The 18,619-nt window shown below is 35.4% G+C and overlaps 1 pseudogene; it reads right to left on the bottom strand.

The window, feature by feature from the left end:
• Positions 1 to 3,884: 3,884 nt before the first annotated feature.
• The window catches only part of LOC121036487 (heterogeneous nuclear ribonucleoprotein A1-like), a 45,709-nt pseudogene continuing 30,974 nt past the window's right edge, over positions 3,885 to 18,619 (bottom strand).

Below are 18,619 nucleotides of genomic sequence, written 5' to 3' on the forward strand. Positions count from 1 at the left end.
AAAAGATCACTCACATGCTTTCTGATGTGTGGGTATTATATATCCCAAATGACAGCTATATAGATTTTAATTTGTTCTGCTTGCCCTGCTTTCTCTTTTCCAGCATTTTTAAAATGCATATATACTGATGTATTTTATTATCAAGGGATATTCAGTAGCCCAGTGTAATCTGTCTCCAGTTGGAAGTCAAAATAAATGGGGTTATCTGCAAGTAAGTTTCATTTTTGCCTTGTTCCTTTTACCCTAAAATTAATGACAAAGACTCTTTTCTTTATGAAACTTCAGTTAGGCTCCCATTATCCTGTTTTTAGATAAGGCTTCATCTTGGGTCAATTCATCCTCCGCCTACCTGAGCCAAATGTAGCAAGAATCCTGCTAAGTCACTTTAATGGCAATCCCTCCACCATTGATATCTGATCACACTAATCCTGTTAAATGAATGTAGCAAGAATCACCTTACCCTTGATGTCTGTCTCCTTTTCGTATTTTCCATCCATCCACTGAGCTTCTGGCTCTGCTGCTTAGCTATAAACTCCCACTTATCCCTGTAGTCAGAGTTGAGCCAGACCTCCCTTACTGCAATAGTCCCGACTGCAATCTTCTTTTTAACAACCATCAGAATACTTTTGTAACACTATTTAGCCGAATGTATATGAATTGGTGTTATCTATTTTTTTTAGAAAAAAAACAAAACTGCCATCCTTCTAACCTTTAAATAATGATCTTTATGAAAAGTTCAACTATATAGAATCTAAAAGCATACTGAGCAGGAAAGTAAATCAAAAGAAAAATGAAAAACTAGGAAAAAATATAACTGCAACTCAAATATCTGGCAAAAATTTTGATGTCTGAACATAGAAAGGACGCTTAAAACCAACATAACGAAAAACAGAAAATATGTCATTAACAGGAATATGAATTCCAGAGGAAAAAAATTGGTACACAAATGTTTTTTAAACCCATGAGAAGGGTTTCAACTTGGAGACCTCTAGTTGTCTGCCAGAGGTCATTCTCCCGTCTTTCATAGAAAAAAAAAATTAATTACTTAAAAAATAATTACTTAATAATAAAATAAAAATAAAATAAAATAAAATAAAATAAATAAACTTGCTTTATAGTTGCAGCTTGTGGCCATTTGACTTTAGGTCTCAAAATTACATGTAAATGAAAGTGTTGGGAGATAGCCAGGAAATCTGCTTTAAAAGAAGGGTCAAATCTTGATTGTTCTTCTTGCTTTCTCTTAATTTATTTATTTATTTATTTATTTATTTTCAACGTTTATTTATTTTTGGGACAGAGAGAGACAGAGCATGAACGGGGGAGGGGCAGAGAGAGAGGGAGACACAGAATCAGAAACAGGCTCCAGGCTCTGAGCCATCAGCCCAGAGCCTGATGCGAGCCTGACGCGGGGCTCGAACTCACGGACCATGAGATCGTGACCTGGCTGAAGTCGGGCGCTTAACCGACTGCGCCACCCAGGCGCCCCCTCTTAATTCATTTTTTGAACGCACTATGATAGTTGAGTCTCCAGGCGATGTTTGGAACATGAACATGAGGTTAGAGACATAAGCCTGGAACACAGTCAGTTTTGTGGTGCTGCCATATCCCCGGGTTCCCTACCTCCCAAAGTCTTCTGTTTTATTTTTAACAGGAGAGAAATGCAGCATTCTGTGATTTGAACCTGTGTTACTTTGTATTTTCTTTTGTTATGCGCACAAACCTAATTGTATGTGATAGAAATTCATTCACAAATAAAGAAAAACTAATGAAAAATATTACTTTTAGTTATCAACTTGGCAAAGATGAAAAAGGTTGAAACTTTTTCTGTCAGGGTGTGACAGAAACTATTTCTGTCAGGGTGTGAAAAAAACAGGCATTGTCATAAAGCCTCCTCATACATTGTCAACATTGGGATACTTATCAAAATTTTAGTTATGTATCACTTTTCCCAACAGTTAGACTTAGGAATTTAAATTTTTCTTTTTTTTATATTTTTTTAATGTTTATTTATTTTTAAGAGACAGAGTGCACGTGGAGGAGGGGCAGAGACAGAGGGAGACACAGAATCCAAAGCAGGCTCCAGGCTCAAAGCTGTCAGTGCAGAGCCCAACACGGGGCTGGAACTCACAAAAAGGCGAGATCATGACCTGAGCCCCAGTCAGCTGCTTAACCAACTGAGCCACCCAGGCACCCCTAAAATTTCTTTTAAGGAGACTTCCTGGATGCCTTTTACATATATATGTATATTTATTTATCATTTTTATTTATCATTTTCCAGACCTTCATTCCAAGGTCACCCATGGCTGTAATAGAAAAAGCTATAAAAATATTGGGTTGCAATTTCAGCATTTAATATAGAATTGAGGTAAATATAGAGTTCAATAATAAAGTTCTGGTAATATATTTAGAAAACGTGGAACATCTACGTTTAACTACTAGGTTAGTAGTAGACAACCCTGCCTTTACAAGGGATGAAGGAGATTTCTGGTTACTGATATAGAAGCATAGCTAGGAAAGAGTGAGTAAAAAAGCAAGTCTGTAAAGTTCTGCCTTCCTCACAATGCTTTAGGCAGTTTTGACCTCCTTTGCCCTCTTCCTCTGTGTATTCTGATAGCATTTTCTAGCTGAAAGATAACCTTAAAGCTGTTAGGATATTCTCAATTTGTATTGGTGAATTCTTTTAACAAGATACACAAAATAAATCCTGAACTTAAGCCACTTACACTAGACTGACTTGTATTGCAGGTCGTGTTCAATGGTCATTCCAGAACCCAAATGCCTCCCAATGTAGAAAGGAGAGTAACAGGAAGTCAAGTCTGATTGTTTGGGAACTTCCCAGACACTGATGCTGATGTGGCAGTCACGTTGGGTAGGATCTATAAATCATGTGTCTGACAGTTCAGCCTTAAGTAATAATTCAACAGTCAAGGTATGTTGATATCCATAAAGCAAATTGGAGAATAGATTGCTTGTATAAAAGAAAATGATAGGAAGAGTAGGTTTCTAGATGGATACACCAGGAATTGTTAATAGTGAGAAATGACCCTAAATACTATGCTTTATGCACGAAATTATTTTTCCCATACACAATAATATTAATTTTGACTTGCATTGAAATTAACACAAGAAAGTAAATATATTTTTCCAACTTCAGGTACATAAGAACTACCCATACTACTGTTATTTACATCAAGATCTGTGACATCTTTGTCACTGAGTTATAGATTACAAGGTTGGTGAGGAAATTCAAATTTGATTTCTGAATGGAAGTTTATTTCATGAACTATAAACATCATTGTATCAAGACTGAGAATTACATTAGAATAAACTTATTAAAGTAGAAATTCATAGGGAAGTTTCCTTAAAATCAGAATTTAGTTATGATCATTCTGATAATGACAAAGTGAGGTTAAGTAGAAATATGGCATACAGACCTTTTATACAAATGTAAGTACTGTTTATATTTTCAGTGTGTTTTAGTACAGCTAACATATAAATACTCTGTTGCCTTCTTCATTGTACAAGCTGTTATCTAATGTTAGGGATCTCCTTGCTTTGTAATAATCTCAAAGGATCATTTCCTACAACTCAGAGTCTTCCTTTCCTTTCTTTCTTTCTTTTTCTTTCTTTCTTTCTTTCTTTCTTTCTTTCTTTCTTTCTTTCTTTCTTTCCTTCCTTCCTTCCTTCCTTCCTTCCTTCCTTCCTTCCTTCCTTCTTTTCCTTCCTTCCTTCCTTCCTTCCTTCCTTCCTTCCTTCCTTCCCTCTTTCTTTCTTTCTTTCTTTCTTTCTTTCTTTCTTTCTGGCCCATTTATTTAGCATCATGATCAGACTATTACATTTAGCAATCAACAGCATGGATGCAAAAAAAAAAAAAAACTACATTAAAACCCTTTGTTGGAATGCTTTACACTTTCCACAGAACAGAAACTAAAATGACCTGTTATATAACTAGTCAAAAATACAGCCCTAGAGTTTTTTGCCCATACACATGAGTATTGTCTAAAACATGTCTTTGTAGCAGCTAGGCCCTGCGACCAGTGTGCTTGGCTGAGTTCACAAATTTGTTGTAACCTGTAGCTTCCTGTCACTTCTCAGGCTCTCCTCTCCTGCTAAGCTTTGTTTCCTGACAGTAATTAAAACCTCCTGCCACTGCCATAGCCACTGCTTCTGCTGGAACTCTCCTAGCCGCCTTGATTTCATGGTTTGGCAAAGTATTGGCCTCTGCCACCATAGGGGCCAGAGCTTCTGCCTCCAAAATTTCCTCCTTCTTGGGTCCAAAATTTGAAGATTGACTGTTGTAATTGGCAAATTCATTATAGCTTCTACCACCACCAAAGTTGCTTTCATCAGTACTAAATCTGTTACAGCCATCCCTGCTGTCATCATAGGGAAACCTAAGTTTCCTCTGTGACCAAAGTTGTCATTCCCACCTAACCCACTTCCATGACCACCACCGAAGTTTCCAGAATACTTTGACCTCTTTGGCTGGATGAAACATCAGCCATCTCCTGCTTAGATACAGCTCTCCTTACTTCACAGTCGTTGCTATTCACGGTATGGTGTTTTTAAATTTTATTTTTTTTAAGTTATTTTTTTTAATTTATTTATTTTTGAGAGAGAGAGACAGAGTGTGAGTGGGGAAGGGGCAGAGACAGAGGGAGACACAGAATCTGAAGCAGGCTCCAGGCTCTGAGCTGTCAGCACAGAGCCCAAAGCCTCACAAAACAAAATCATGACCTGAGTTAACCTGAGCCTAAGTCAGATGCTCAACCGACTGAGCCACCCAGGTGTCCCCACAGTACGGTGTTTTTGAATAACAATCTTGTCTACAGAGTCAAGGTCATCAAATGTTTATAAAAGCACCGCCTCTCCTTTTGCCACTGCCTCAGTCAGTCATGACCGACTTGAATCACTTCAATTTTCTCATAAGGTTCAAAATAATCTCTTCCTTAATGCCACCAATAAAAAATCTTTTTCACAGTTAAGTGGGAACTGGGTCTTTGAGAATCTTCTCTGGAGACAGTCCTCTTTGGATCTACAACTCTTCCATCTACCTTGTGTGGCCCTGCATTCATGGCTGCACCCACCTCCTCCGCAGTGGCATGCATGACAAAGCCAAAGCCCCTGGAGCTCTTGGTCTTTGGTCTTCATTACCATACAGCCCCCTAAGAGTTCCATATTGCTCAAAATGGCTCCTCAGACTCTCCTTGCTTGTTTCAAAGCTCAGACCTCCGATGAAAAGCTTCAGCAGCTGAACAGGCTCTTTGGGAGACTCTGACTCAGACATGATGGCAGTGGACAGGGAGACGTTAATGGTGCTTCCTCAGTGGCTTCCATGGGCAGAAAGTCAATTTACTTCTCATAGAAGCTTAGTGAAAGTATTGGGAGCTTATATATTTAAAATTTTCACAGTGTTATTATACGAAGTTGTATTATTTGGAAGGGATTGTAGGAAAGGGATTTTTCAGATGATGTCCTTTGTATTGCTTTTACTATTTCCAATTTTTTTTTTTTTTACTATTTCTATAAAATAAATTAGAAATATATCTCTTGGGATTAAATTATCATACAAATGAATTCAAACGAAACCGTGCTCAAGTAAAGAATATAGCTTTCTTTCTTTTGTTTTCCTTTTTTATTTCTCCCTTTCAAGTATTAAATAAATACTATTGTGGGGAAAGATTGTAAGGTAATAGATTTCTGAAAATCACTCTGAGGTGAATGAATTAGTTTACATGATAAATAAATCTCATTCTGTGTACAGCTACTGAAAATAAGTATCAAAAAGTAGAATTCTACGATTCAGTAAATACCTGGAATACATTAGGTAAAATCTTCGCATTCAAATCCTTGCTCACTCTGTATTTTTTCAGTGTGATCTTGGGAGAGAAAAAGTGAAAACAAAAACCTCTTTCAACCATATGTAATTGACATGCTATAAAAGAAGTGTGGGAGCAAAAACAGAAGAGAGTGCAATTCTTTACATGTTAAGTTTATAACTCTGATGACAAGGATAAATGATAGAAGGAGAGTAAGAAACGTTTTTGAAAACAAACTTTCAGCAATTGTGATAATCATTCTTTCAAAATTATCTAATTTATAATAGAGAATTGTTTTCTGAAAATAAAAATTAGTTACAGCATGAGAGAAAAAATAATTTTGACACTTTTCTGTTGCATAAATCCTGATGCATCATCTAGAACTGGAGACACTTTCATTCTAATCTGTGGTAAAATGCAATGATTTGTTGAAAATATATCCTTTATTTTCTTTTCAGAGTTGAATTGAGTTTTTAAAGCATAATATGATTTAAAATATTAGTGATGGGAAGTATAACTTTCTATCCTAAATAATAGTCCATCTTATGACACCTGCATTATCAGACAACACTTGCTTAGTGTGTGTGCATTCATAATTAAAAGCCAGAATTTACTGTATGTTTAGTACATGTAATGCCATATAGGTACTTTTGTATCTTCTGGAATTTTGTCCTTGTATCAGTCACATGATATAGACACCATATTTTCCGTCAATAAATTAGAACCCAACAGTTTAAGTGGTTTTCCAGAAATGGCAGCCGAATCATTTGAGCACGGGTGGGCCTAGTCTGTTTTGGGGAAGTATGCTCTATTGTCTTTATATAACTATTCAACATTAAGAAATGCATATTGACAAGGCATCGTTTTCAATTCAATGTACTTAGAATCCAGGGGAGAAGATTGGAAATATGCCCAATAAAGTAACTAAGAGGCTAGAGTACTGAAATCATCGGGAAAATATATATTACGGTATAATTAATGTTTAGATTATTTAAATTATTCCCACATAATTTTTATATAAAACTTTTAGAAGAACCTACCAATCCTCTTTAACTGAATCAGAATAGAATGAACACAAAATATTATTTATTTTAATATTTTGTATTATATGTGATTAAATCCTTAGCAAATGTCAGATTGATTTTTTGGCACTCAGATTAAGTTTTGCATCTGCTGAAAATTAAAACTGTGTGAATAAAATTCTTAAAAAAAGTTATCTTGATTATATTATTTAGCAAGAATGATAATATTGAATGTTAAATATCAGTAATTACATAATGAGCACACATGTATTAAAGTTAATAATATTTATTTTATTTAGATTTATTTTAACTAATATTATAACTGTTTTAAAAATTAATACTATTTGATAAATTTTGATGGATTAATTAGATTAATTTGCTTTGGTATTGTATGAGGTTGATTCTCAGCTGTAGTGTTCTTTATTAAAGTTAATCTAAATAGTTTTATTTATAATAATGTTTGTATTATTTTTGAAGTTTGGCATCATACATTGTTATACCTATAGATATTACAGGTGTTTTATTTCAGTGCAAATTAACAGTGCATCTGGACAGTTACATTTTTAGTAGATCTATCTTAATATATTTTATGTTTCAACTCAGTAGATAATCCACTTTAATCAAAATTAAATTATAGCTTGATTAATGATGCTGAAGTTTTGAAATAAAAAACACAGTGGAAGTGATAAATATGTTACCCATCTTTATGCAGAAAATATGCTTTAGTTACGACTTACCTGTCTGGAATATAGTAATTTAAAACTCTAGATAAAGATACATCTTTTTTGCAGCCAAAATTATAAATCCTAAAAGCAAAATACCATAATCTTTTAATTAGCTATTATTGTGCTCAGTATGGTAATAAAAGTCAGAAAGAACTGTAATATATCTCTTTATCATTCCCCAGCACCCTGTTACAACAAACTACTTGAAAATTTGTAAAATCCATTGTGCAGAGTATGGCATTCTATACTTAGACATTGTTTATGTTAATTTAATACACTATAACAATCTGTGGAATATAAAAATAATTCCCATTTTTTTCTGAAATAAAGAGGAAATACATCTTTAGACTCATGGCTTTTTAAAAATTATCCTGTGTCTTCTGAAGATTTCAAATCCATAATTGGATTTCATTATATTTTATTGTTTTTTATTTTATTTTATTTTATTTTTTATTTTATTTTATTTTATTATTTTTTTGATGTTTATTTATTTTTAGAGAAAGAGAAAGAGAGAGAGAGTGTGTGCTTGAGAGGGGGAAAGGCAGAGAGAGAGGGAGAGAATCCCAAGCAGGCTCCATCGCTGAGTGATGTGGGGCTCATCACACTACCTTGAGATCATGACCTCAGCCTATATAGAGAGTGGGACTCTTAATTGACTGAGCCACCCAGGAGTCCCTGGATAAGCCAACTTTTAATATTGAAATCATTTTATTATTTTTATTAATGATTTTATTGGTTTTCAGCTCTCAATTTTATCTTTTAATTTTCTTCTTGTGGTTCGTCTGTATTTTTCAGGCACCCCATCTTTTACTGGTTTCCTCTCTTAGTTTCTTGCGGTTTCACGTGTTCTTTGTGTGCCTTCACATGCGAGTCTTGACAGTTTTGCCTGTGTCTCTTCTCACCTGCATTCCTGAATCTCTCAGTGGTATATACTACTTTGTGTTCTGCTAGACAGTAATGATAATGAACCTAGCAGACATCGTGAAAAGTTACTTTAGAATAAATTCCTTCAAGGTAAATTTCCCATACACATTTCTATATGGCATTATCCAAAACTTGCACTTACATTGAGGACTCTGAAAAAGTTCCCGATTTCTCTAGCAAAACTGACTTGATACCATTTTATTCTGATGACAGACAATCCTTAGTACATTCAAGGCATCTAATCAAACATGAAATTTCCCTGGAGGCTCTCCACAGGTAGGTTTTAATGGGCTGGTGGTTCAATTAGTTCACATTGTTCGTACCAAAAGATTTTAGTTTTCCATTTGTTGAACTTCAATGTCACAAGACTAGTTGAAGATTAAATGAAATAATTTAGGGAAAACATAAAATAGAGTGTCATAGTTTATGCTCAGTAAATGTTGCTACCTCCAAATCAGTTACCTTAATTAATTCATTAAAAGAGTAATCAATCACTTAGTCTTACCAAGCATTAATAGATACTTGCGATACAGGGAACTGTCCAGGGCAAAATTCTTTCTCAAAAGAATATCCACTTTGAATGTAACAAAGAAATGTATTTTTGTTCCATTTTAAGTGTTTCCATGCTTTTTCCTGAGAATCAAATATTTCACATACAACACTGAGTACAAGTAGTAGAGCATGTCAAATTGTAGAGATGTAAATTTCACTAATTGTGGCAGCCGTGGAGCTGTGGCACCCAGAGCTCCTGTCAAGAGAAAACTTGCTGCAAGAGGTCGAGTTAGCTCATAGCTTCCACCTGCTACATCTTCTGTTTTCACTGAAGTGTACATATTTTCTTCTAGGCGCTCCCAGTGAACTAGTGAACAGAGTCAGGGCAAGAGACCTGGGCCATTTCTGCTCAATGTGGGCACCTCATACAGATAATCATGACTGCTGCCTGGCAGAGATTTTCTCAGAGCAGTACTGGAATGTGAGCTTCCTCCTACCTACCCTCCTCCCTTAACTCATTCTTTTCTCAAGTGCAAAGGGGTCAGAAGGCTCTCCCTGCCCATCCCCGCTCCTCGTTCTGTGAAGCATTCATGGGCATTTCTCTCAATATAACTTTGGATCTTCTAGCTCTTTCTTGGCATCTACTTCCCAGAAGACTCAAGCTGACACCCTGTTGATTTGAGATGTTTTTTGATCCTTATTAAAGACTGTCCTCTTCTTTAATTATGCCAAGCCTGGGTCACTAGAAATAAAATTATGAACATAAAAATATTGCATATAGTGTGGCTCAAAATTCCTACGCCATTAAGTAAAGATGAAAGAAATAACCATATTTACTACAGAATGAAACCTACATCACTGTGCTTTTCCAAATGAAATGATATAATTACATATTCTGATCTAATGATGATTAGTTTGAAAAATTTAGTTATTAGAATCATCAAAGAGGGGCGCCTGGGTGGCGCAGTCGGTTAAGCGTCCGACTTCAGCCAGGTCACGATCTCGCAGTCCGTGAGTTCGAGCCCCGCATCAGGCTCTGGGCTGATGGCTCAGAGCCTGGAGCCTGTTTCTGATTCTGTGTCTCCCTCTCTCTCTGCCCCTCCCCCGTTCATGCTCTGTCTCTCTCTGTCCCAAAAATAAATAAACGTTGAAAAAAAAATTAAAAAAAAAAAAGAATCATCAACGAGAGCTCCAATAATTTCAAAAGTAAATTTTACAATATCATAGATTTTTAAATCTATCCCTCTTGTATGGAACTCTTTTTGTTAATACAGCGTATATAACCCTATAACGTAGAAAGATTGATTTTTGAAAAGAGCTTTTAGGGGACCTTTAAAATTATCCCGTTTGGCCCCCCTCTTTTACATAAGAGCCAGCCAGTTAGAATTCTGAGAAACGAAGTCACCATTACCGCCAGAACCAGAAATAAAATCCCTATCTCTTGGTAACATCTTTTCATCAAAATCGTGTAGTGCTTTTAATATTGCTTTTGATAAGAACACGTTTAAGGGGTTACATATAAAGTTTTCTTTCTACTTCAATCATTTCTCTATTAGACCTCAAAATGTTAGAATGTTTTAGGGCACAAAAGGCTGAAAAGTTACATAAAGTAAATCTACATGTATTAGAATTTCAGATAAAGGGAACTGGGGATTAAGGAAGATTTGCTAGTTATTGCAAGACTCAGGGGTCTCAATCTTAAATGCAATGCAGGATTATTAAGGATGCAAAATGCCCTGCTTCAGCTCAAAGAGGAATCCTTCACATGTTTTTAGAATATGCCAGTGCTTGGGGCGCCTGGGTGGCGCAGTCGGTTGAGCGTCCGACTTCAGCCAGGTCACGATCTCGCGGTCCGTGAGTTCGAGCCCCGCGTCGGGCTCTGGGCTGATGGCTCGGAGCCTGGAGCCTGTTTCTGATTCTGTGTCTCCCTCTCTCTCTGCCCCTCCCCCGTTCATGCTCTGTCTCTCTCTGTCCCAAAAAAATAAATAAACGTTAAAAAAAAAAATTAAAAAAAAATTAAAAAAAAAAAAAAGAATACGCCAGTGCCAATTATCATTGGATCTAAGTGCCAAAATGAAATTTCCTTCCATTCTTATTTAAAATTACAGTGCTATCGCTCTAATATAGTTGTTATATATTCTTAAAACATTATTTTCTTGAAGATATAGTACATTTCTTTTAAAAACTCACTGATGCAATCATGGACTTAACAATTTTTTATTTGATTAATATCAACTCATACCACAACACCTTGTTTTCTTAGAGTTTATGCTAATACACACTAATCTTTTAATCCTATAGAGAGCTACAAGTGTGAATCGGGTGGGGGAACAAAATCCTGTGTGCTCAATATATGTTAATGCCAGAGGGATGGAAAATGAGCATACTGTTCTGTATGTAAATTTTATAAGAGCATGCAGAAAAAACTTGTTGCTAAAATCTGCTTCAAATGAGAAGGATTTTCATTAATGATGAGAAAACATGGATCACAGTCTCTGGGGATGTACAGAAGAATCTACAATGGTAATCTCAAAGAGCAAAGCCTATTAGGCAGATGGTCTCATGGAAAAAAGTGAATGATCATGGTGAGAGGAAGGAAAATTCCATGTCCTTTTTAGAATGGTAAATATAATGGAAAATGCCCTCATGGAAGAAAGAAGGTAGGGAAATATATATTCATAGCTAGAAAATTAATGAAGAGGATTTGAATCGCAGCAAAATGTTTAAGAAAGAGAGAATAACGGTTAAAAGCTTAAGAGGTAAGCATATCAGGCAGTCTTATGCATTTGAACACTTAATTTACTATGGCTCCTCAAAAATATTAACTGGAAATATAATCAGCATTTTAATTTGTATTGTTACAACTGATTCTAATCTAAGAGTTGCCAGATCACAGTTTTACATTTATTTTTAATGTTCACTTATTTTTGAGAGAGAGAGAGAGAGAGAGAGAGAGAGCAAGCAGGGGAGGGGCAGAGAGAGGGAGAGACACAGAATCCAAAGCAAACTCTAGGCTCTGAGCTGTCAGCACAGAGCCCCATGAGAGGTTTGAACTCATTAGCCATGAGGTCATGACCTGAGCCACAGTCAGACGTTTGTCTGGGCCACCAAGGTATCTCTGCAGACTTTAAAAAACACAGTTACCTTGAATATAAACTATATTCTATTAAAACTTTTATTTAATTATATAATCCTTACCCTTACTTTTTTTACTCATGTTTTCAAATAAATGGTCTCCTGAATACAGCACCAAGATTTCCTAATTTACTCGCAAGGAAACTTGTTAATGCAATACATTACTAGTTTTCCAAAATTAAAATTGTTTCATTTGTTTTCCTGTTTTAACACAACCTGCTTATTTTAAAATTATCAAATTCTCTGGGTGCCTAGGTGGCTCAGTCAGTTGAGCATCCGACTCTTGATTTCGGCTCCAGTCATGATCCCAGGGTCATGGGGTAGAGCCCCATGTCGTCGGACTCTGCCCTGAGTGTGGGCCTGCTTAAGATCTCTCTCTCTCTCTCTCTCTCTCTCTCTCTCTCTCTCTCTCTCTCTTTCTCTCTCCCTCCCTCTGCTTTTGTCCCTAGCTCACACGTACTCTCTCCCTCTCTTTAAAATAAAAATAAAATAAAATGAATTAAAATAATATAATATAAAATAAAATAAAATAAAATACTGAAAGATCCAAACAGTAACGTAAAAATAATTTCAAGACCCACTATCCAGTTGTAACATTGTTAGCCCTTCTGATAAAATCATTCAGATATCACTCTGTTACACACATACACAAACAAATGATTTTACAAAAATGGAACAAGATGTGCTGCTTTATGCATCTTTAGTGACTAAAAAGTTTTCATGGCTTCTTTCTCATCCATAAATATTTTTTTCAAAATATTTTTCAAAATATTTTACAATATTGTCAATATTTTAACAAAGTGTTACCATTCAGTAAGCACTTACCATGTGCCAGACATATAGCAATATAAGCAGCATATAACAAATGTTAAATGTTGGTTGTTATAATTATTATGCCTTTTATTATTTAAAATGACCTTATATCCTAATAATCATTATCTCTATTTTATAGATAAAGACAACTCCTTCGTTTATGAATTATTTTCAAGGTCACACAGCTATGATTTTTCTCGTTTAATGTCATCATCATATATTTATATATATACATATGTATTTTAAACTCTTAAAATATATTTATTTATTTATTTATTTATTTATTTATTTATTTATTTTGAGAGAGAGAGAGAGTGTATGAGCATGCACAACCTGGGGAGGAGCAGAGAGAGAAGGAGAGAGAATCCCAAGTAGGTTCCATGCTGTCAGCACAGAGCCCAATGTGGGGCTCAATTCCATGAATCTTGATGTCACAACCTGAGTCAAAATCAAGAGCAAGACACTTAACCAACTGAACCATCCAGACACCTCTCATCAATTATTCTTAACATCTAAACTAATATGTAGGGGTATTCATCCAAATTTATCCCAATTTAGTCAATCCTCTACTTATGAAATTTTAGTTTATATAGAATCATCTGATCATTAAAAAAAGTTTGATCGCATCTCAGCCCTTTGGCTAAGAACAAGTAAAAAAAATGTTTGATTGAATTTTTGCATTTACATTTATTATCTATTCAGAATAAACCCCTAGAATTGAAATTATTAGTTCCAAGGAAATGCAGTATTTATATTTTGAGATATACTGACAAATCACTAACAAAATACAGATTATCAAATGACAATCATATTATTATCACCAAAGCAAGGTACAGCCAATCAGGTAAGTGTTGGGGTGAAAGACCTTCCTGTGCCCTATGGTCCTTCTGCTGGATTTAGAATCAAATTGACCTGAGAAAAATTAATAGGAGAAAATTAAATTTAATAGGCTTATGTAGAGGGAATCCACATATACATGAAAATTCAAAGACAAGGAGGCAACGTGAGGCTTATATGAGCTAAGGAGAGAGGTAGGGCTCTGGGGATGCAAAGGGGAGATAGATCTTTAGCAAGAAGCTGAAAGGAGATGTTTGGAAAAACAAAGGTTGGCTCAGTTAATAGCTCTCTTCCTGGAACAGGTTCTCCTTTCCAATGTAAATTTAGACATCTGAGGGGGAGGCAGAGAGACTGCTCTTTCCTACATCTGTTGGATTTTGATTATTTTTAACGAAAAATAATCTTTATGCCAAAGTGGCCCATCTTGGGACAGTCTGTCCTTGGCCCTCACATAAGTAAATAAAGGAGATCACATTTTTAATATATTTTCATGTGTATGATCATTGACTATTTTTATTTTCTATTATTAATTTTTAATTCACTATTTTCATATTTTTCTTTTGGGCTATGAGCCTTTTTATTGATTGTAAGGATGTATATTTAGAGGCATTCTAGTGTGCCATATGAATAAATATTTTTTGATGCCTCACCTTACTTGCACCATTTTATAAGAACATTAAGTATGCTGACATTTGTATTTTTATTGTGTTCAAATGTTATCAAATGCATAAAAATTTAACAAATGTTTTAACATAAAACATGATCCATGGTTTCTTTAGAAGGAAATTGCTTAATTTAGAAACATGTGGGAACACCTCTGTGGCTCAGTGGGTTAAGCATCTGACTTGGGCTGGGGTCATGATCTCATGGTTTGTGAGTTTGAGCCCCACATCAGCCTCTCTGCTGTCAGCACAGAGCCCGCTTTGGATCCTCTGTCCCTGTCTCTCTCTGCCCCTCCCCTGCTCTCTCTCTCTCAAAAACGAACATTAAAAAAATAAAAACAAAAAATGTGGATTATCTACTAATCATTTTTGTGCTTAATTTTTAATTTAATTGCACTGTGAATGCAGACGTTCTCCATATGATTTCAATATTTTGAAATTTGTTGTGACCTGCTTTAAGAATCAACAGATGATTATCTTTGATAACTTCTTTGCACCGTTTAAAAAAAATGTTTGTTCTGATATTTTTGAGCACCAATACTGCAACATTAAGTTCTAGGAGATAGTATGAAAAAAGAGAAAAAAAAAAGAAAAGAAAAAAAATTGTGAATGACCAAAGGACAACCAAAGTGGCATAGCCATAACCAAAAGTGTGTGGTGTCTTTCTAGATAAGTTAAGAAAATCTTCCAGGAGTGAGGGTGGGTTTATCTATGTCACATGCTGCTGACAGGAGAATGGAGTGGTAACCATTGGATTTGTCATCATAAACTCACTGGGAATCTTGACAATAGAAATTTTAAGAAGATTATAATAAAGCATCGTCTGAGTGGTCCTAATAGAGATTGAAAAGAAACATTGAAAATGATATTTTTATGTTTAATATTCTTATGGCTATAAGAAGGAAAAGTCATGTTGCTATTACCAAGTCTGAATTCTGAAGGAATCCTAAATATTCTTCCTTCAGAAATATAGCTTCTATAAAGTCTTAGTTCTAGATTGGGATGAATTAAGAGTATGAAACACAGAATCACTTGATTATCCTTTCATTTCCTAGTGATTAGTACCGTTACTACTACAGTAATCTAAAAGAGCCTTACATAACAGTGTAGAATAACTTCCCTTTAACCTTTAACAAAATTTATCAGAAACAGATCATTTTATTTTTTTTCCCTTTGCTATCTACTTACTTAATATTTGGACACCAACAGGTTTGTTTTTAAGGGAATTTTATCCTTAAATTACTTTCACAAAGCAAGGTGCAAGCTAGGAAATTACCGTTTGAGGAAAAACAAGGACAATAAACAAACAACCAAACAAAACCTAAACAAAACAAAACCTGAGCATCTACAAAGCCCTTAACCATACCACATGTAAGAACTTTTAATAAATATTGTGCTTTGTGGGGTGCCTGGGTGGCTCAGTCGATTAAGCATCCCGCTTCAGCTCAGGTCATGAGCTCATGGTTCATGCGTTTGAGCCCCATGTCAGGCTTTGTGCTGACAGCTCAGAGCCTGGAGCCTGCTTCAGATTCTATGTCTCCCTCTCTCTCTGCCCTTCCCCCACTCATGCTCTGTCTTTCCCCCTCTCAAAAATAAAAAATAAAAACATTAAAAAATAATAAAAAATAAATATTGAGCTATAAGCATGGATAGCTATATGGTTTATGTGTGAAACTTTAACTTGTGAAAGATCACATTGTAAATAGGTAGTTTTACAGCATAATATTCCTGAAATGGAATAGGTGATTGTCCATTAGGGTGCATAGAGTGCCCACAGGTAAAAGCAAAAGATAGTTACACAGTAAAGATATTTCCTATAGAAGTGAGACTACAGGTGACAATTTGCACCAGGAAACTTCAGAGAATATATGCAAAGTACAGTCATCAAAAACACCATTCTTTTATAAATGCTTTGTATTTCTACCTCGTTCTAGTGAACTGTATTTATTTAAAATCCAAAGTATTTTATTTTAATCTAAGTGGTTATTTAGTGGTTTGAAATAATGGCTACAATCAGCCTTACATATAATTACAAAAAACAGTTACATGGGTTACACTAAATGGGAAATATTGTAAAGAATCCTTCAGCAGACAAAAATCTTCCCAAATCTGTGACTATACACTATTATCATTTTTTAAAGATTATTCCTTTGAGTTAAGCTTTTTGTTTCTTTTTCAATTAAACTGTGTGATTTTAAATTTTATTTTACATGGATAATATATTTGCCATTAATCTCTTGGCATCAAAAAGGCACTCTTTTAACTTTGTTATCTATAAAATGGTCATGACAATTACATCTGTCCACATAGGGTGTACAAAGATTAAATGAGTTAATTTACTTCTAGAAAGAAGCCTGGTATAAAATATATTCCATATATATTAGATATTATCTTCCCATATATTCTGTTTATTGAAACTTCAACATTTCAGGAGTATTTTAGTTAATCCACACAATAATGTTATTAGTAGGCAATATTATTACTACAAATTTTACATAAATTATGCATTTATAGATTTAGAGAAAGGAACTAAGGTATAAAAGCTCAATCACATGTAGATCTATTAAATGGTGTAATTATTCTTCTACTGCATCCTTTAGTCTTCAGTGTCCATGCATGCTGCATCTTTAATTGTCTAAAATTTTTTCTTTTTTTTAAATATGAAATTTATTGTTGGATTGGTTTCCATACAACACCCAGTGCTCATCCCAACAGGTGCCCTCCTCAATACCCATCAACCACCCTCCCCGCCCTCCCACCCCCCATAAACACTCAGTTTATTCTCAGTTTTTAAGAGTCTCTTATGGTTTGGCTCCCTCCCTCTCTAACTTTTTTTTTTTCCCTTCCCCTCCCTCATGGTCTTCTGGTAAGTTTCTCAGGATCCACAAAGAGTGAAAACATACGGTATCTGTCTTTCTCTGCATGACTTATTTCACTCAGCATAACACTCTCCAGTTCCATCCATGTTGCTACAAAAGGCTGTATTTCATTCTTTCTCATTGCCACATAGTATTCCATTGTATATATAAACCACAATTTCTTTATCCATTCATTAGTTGATGTACATTCAGGCTCTTCCTGTAATTTGGCTATTGTTGAAAGTGCAGCTATAAACATTGGGGTACAATGCCCCTATGCATCATCAATCCTGTATCCCTTGGCTAAATTCCTAGCAGTGCTATTGCTGGGTCATAGGATAGATCTATTTTTAATTTTGGGGGGAACCTCCACACTGTTTTCCAGAGCGGCTGCACCAGTTTGCATTCCCACCAAAAGTGCAAGAGTGTTGCCATTTCTCCACATCCTCGCCAGCATCTATACTCTCCTGATTTGTCCATTTTAGCCACTCTGACTGGCATGAGGTGATATCTGAGTGTGGTTTTGATTTGTATTTCGCTGATGAGGAGCGACATTGAGCATCTTTTCATGTGCCTGTTGGCCATCTGGATGTCTTCTTTAGAAAAGTGTCTACTCATGTCTTCTGTCCATTTCTTCACTGGATTGTTTGTTTTTCAGGTGTGGAGTTTGGTGATTTCGTTATAGATTTTGGATACCAGCTGTTTATCCGATATGTCATTTGCAAATTATCTTTTCCCATTCCATTGGTTGCCTTTTAGTTTTGTTGATTATTTTCTTCACAGTGCAGAAGCTTTTTATCTTCATGAGGTCCCAATAGTTCATTTTTGTTTTTAATTCCCTTGCCTTTGGAGATGTGTCAAGTAAGAAATTGCTGCAGCTGAGGTCAGAGAGGTTTTTTCCTGCTTTCTCCTCTAGGGTTTTGATGGTTTCCTGTCTCACATTCAGGTCCTTTATCCATTTTGAGTTTATTTTTGTGAATGGTGTGAGAAAGTGGTCTAGTTTCAACCTTCTGCATGTTGCTGTCCAGTTCTCCCAGCACCATTTGTTAAAGAGACTGTCTTTTTTCCATTGGATGTTCTTTCCTGCTTTGTCAAAGATGAGTTGGCCATACGTTTGTGGGTCTAGTTCTGGGGTTTCTATTCTATTCCATTGGTCTATGTGTCTGTTTTTGTGCCAATACCATGCTGTCTTGATGATGACAGCTTTGTAGTAGAGGCTAAAGTCTGGGATTGTGATGCCTCCTGCTTTGGTCTTCTTCTTCAAAATTCCTTTGGCTATCCGGGGCCTTTTGTGGTTCCATATGAATTTTAGGATTGCTTGTTCTAGCTTTG

Source organism: Herpailurus yagouaroundi, unplaced genomic scaffold (genome assembly GCF_014898765.1).
Source record: "Herpailurus yagouaroundi ecotype Mexico unplaced genomic scaffold, PumYag 162, whole genome shotgun sequence".
NCBI classification, from domain to species: Eukaryota; Metazoa; Chordata; class Mammalia; order Carnivora; family Felidae; genus Herpailurus; species Herpailurus yagouaroundi.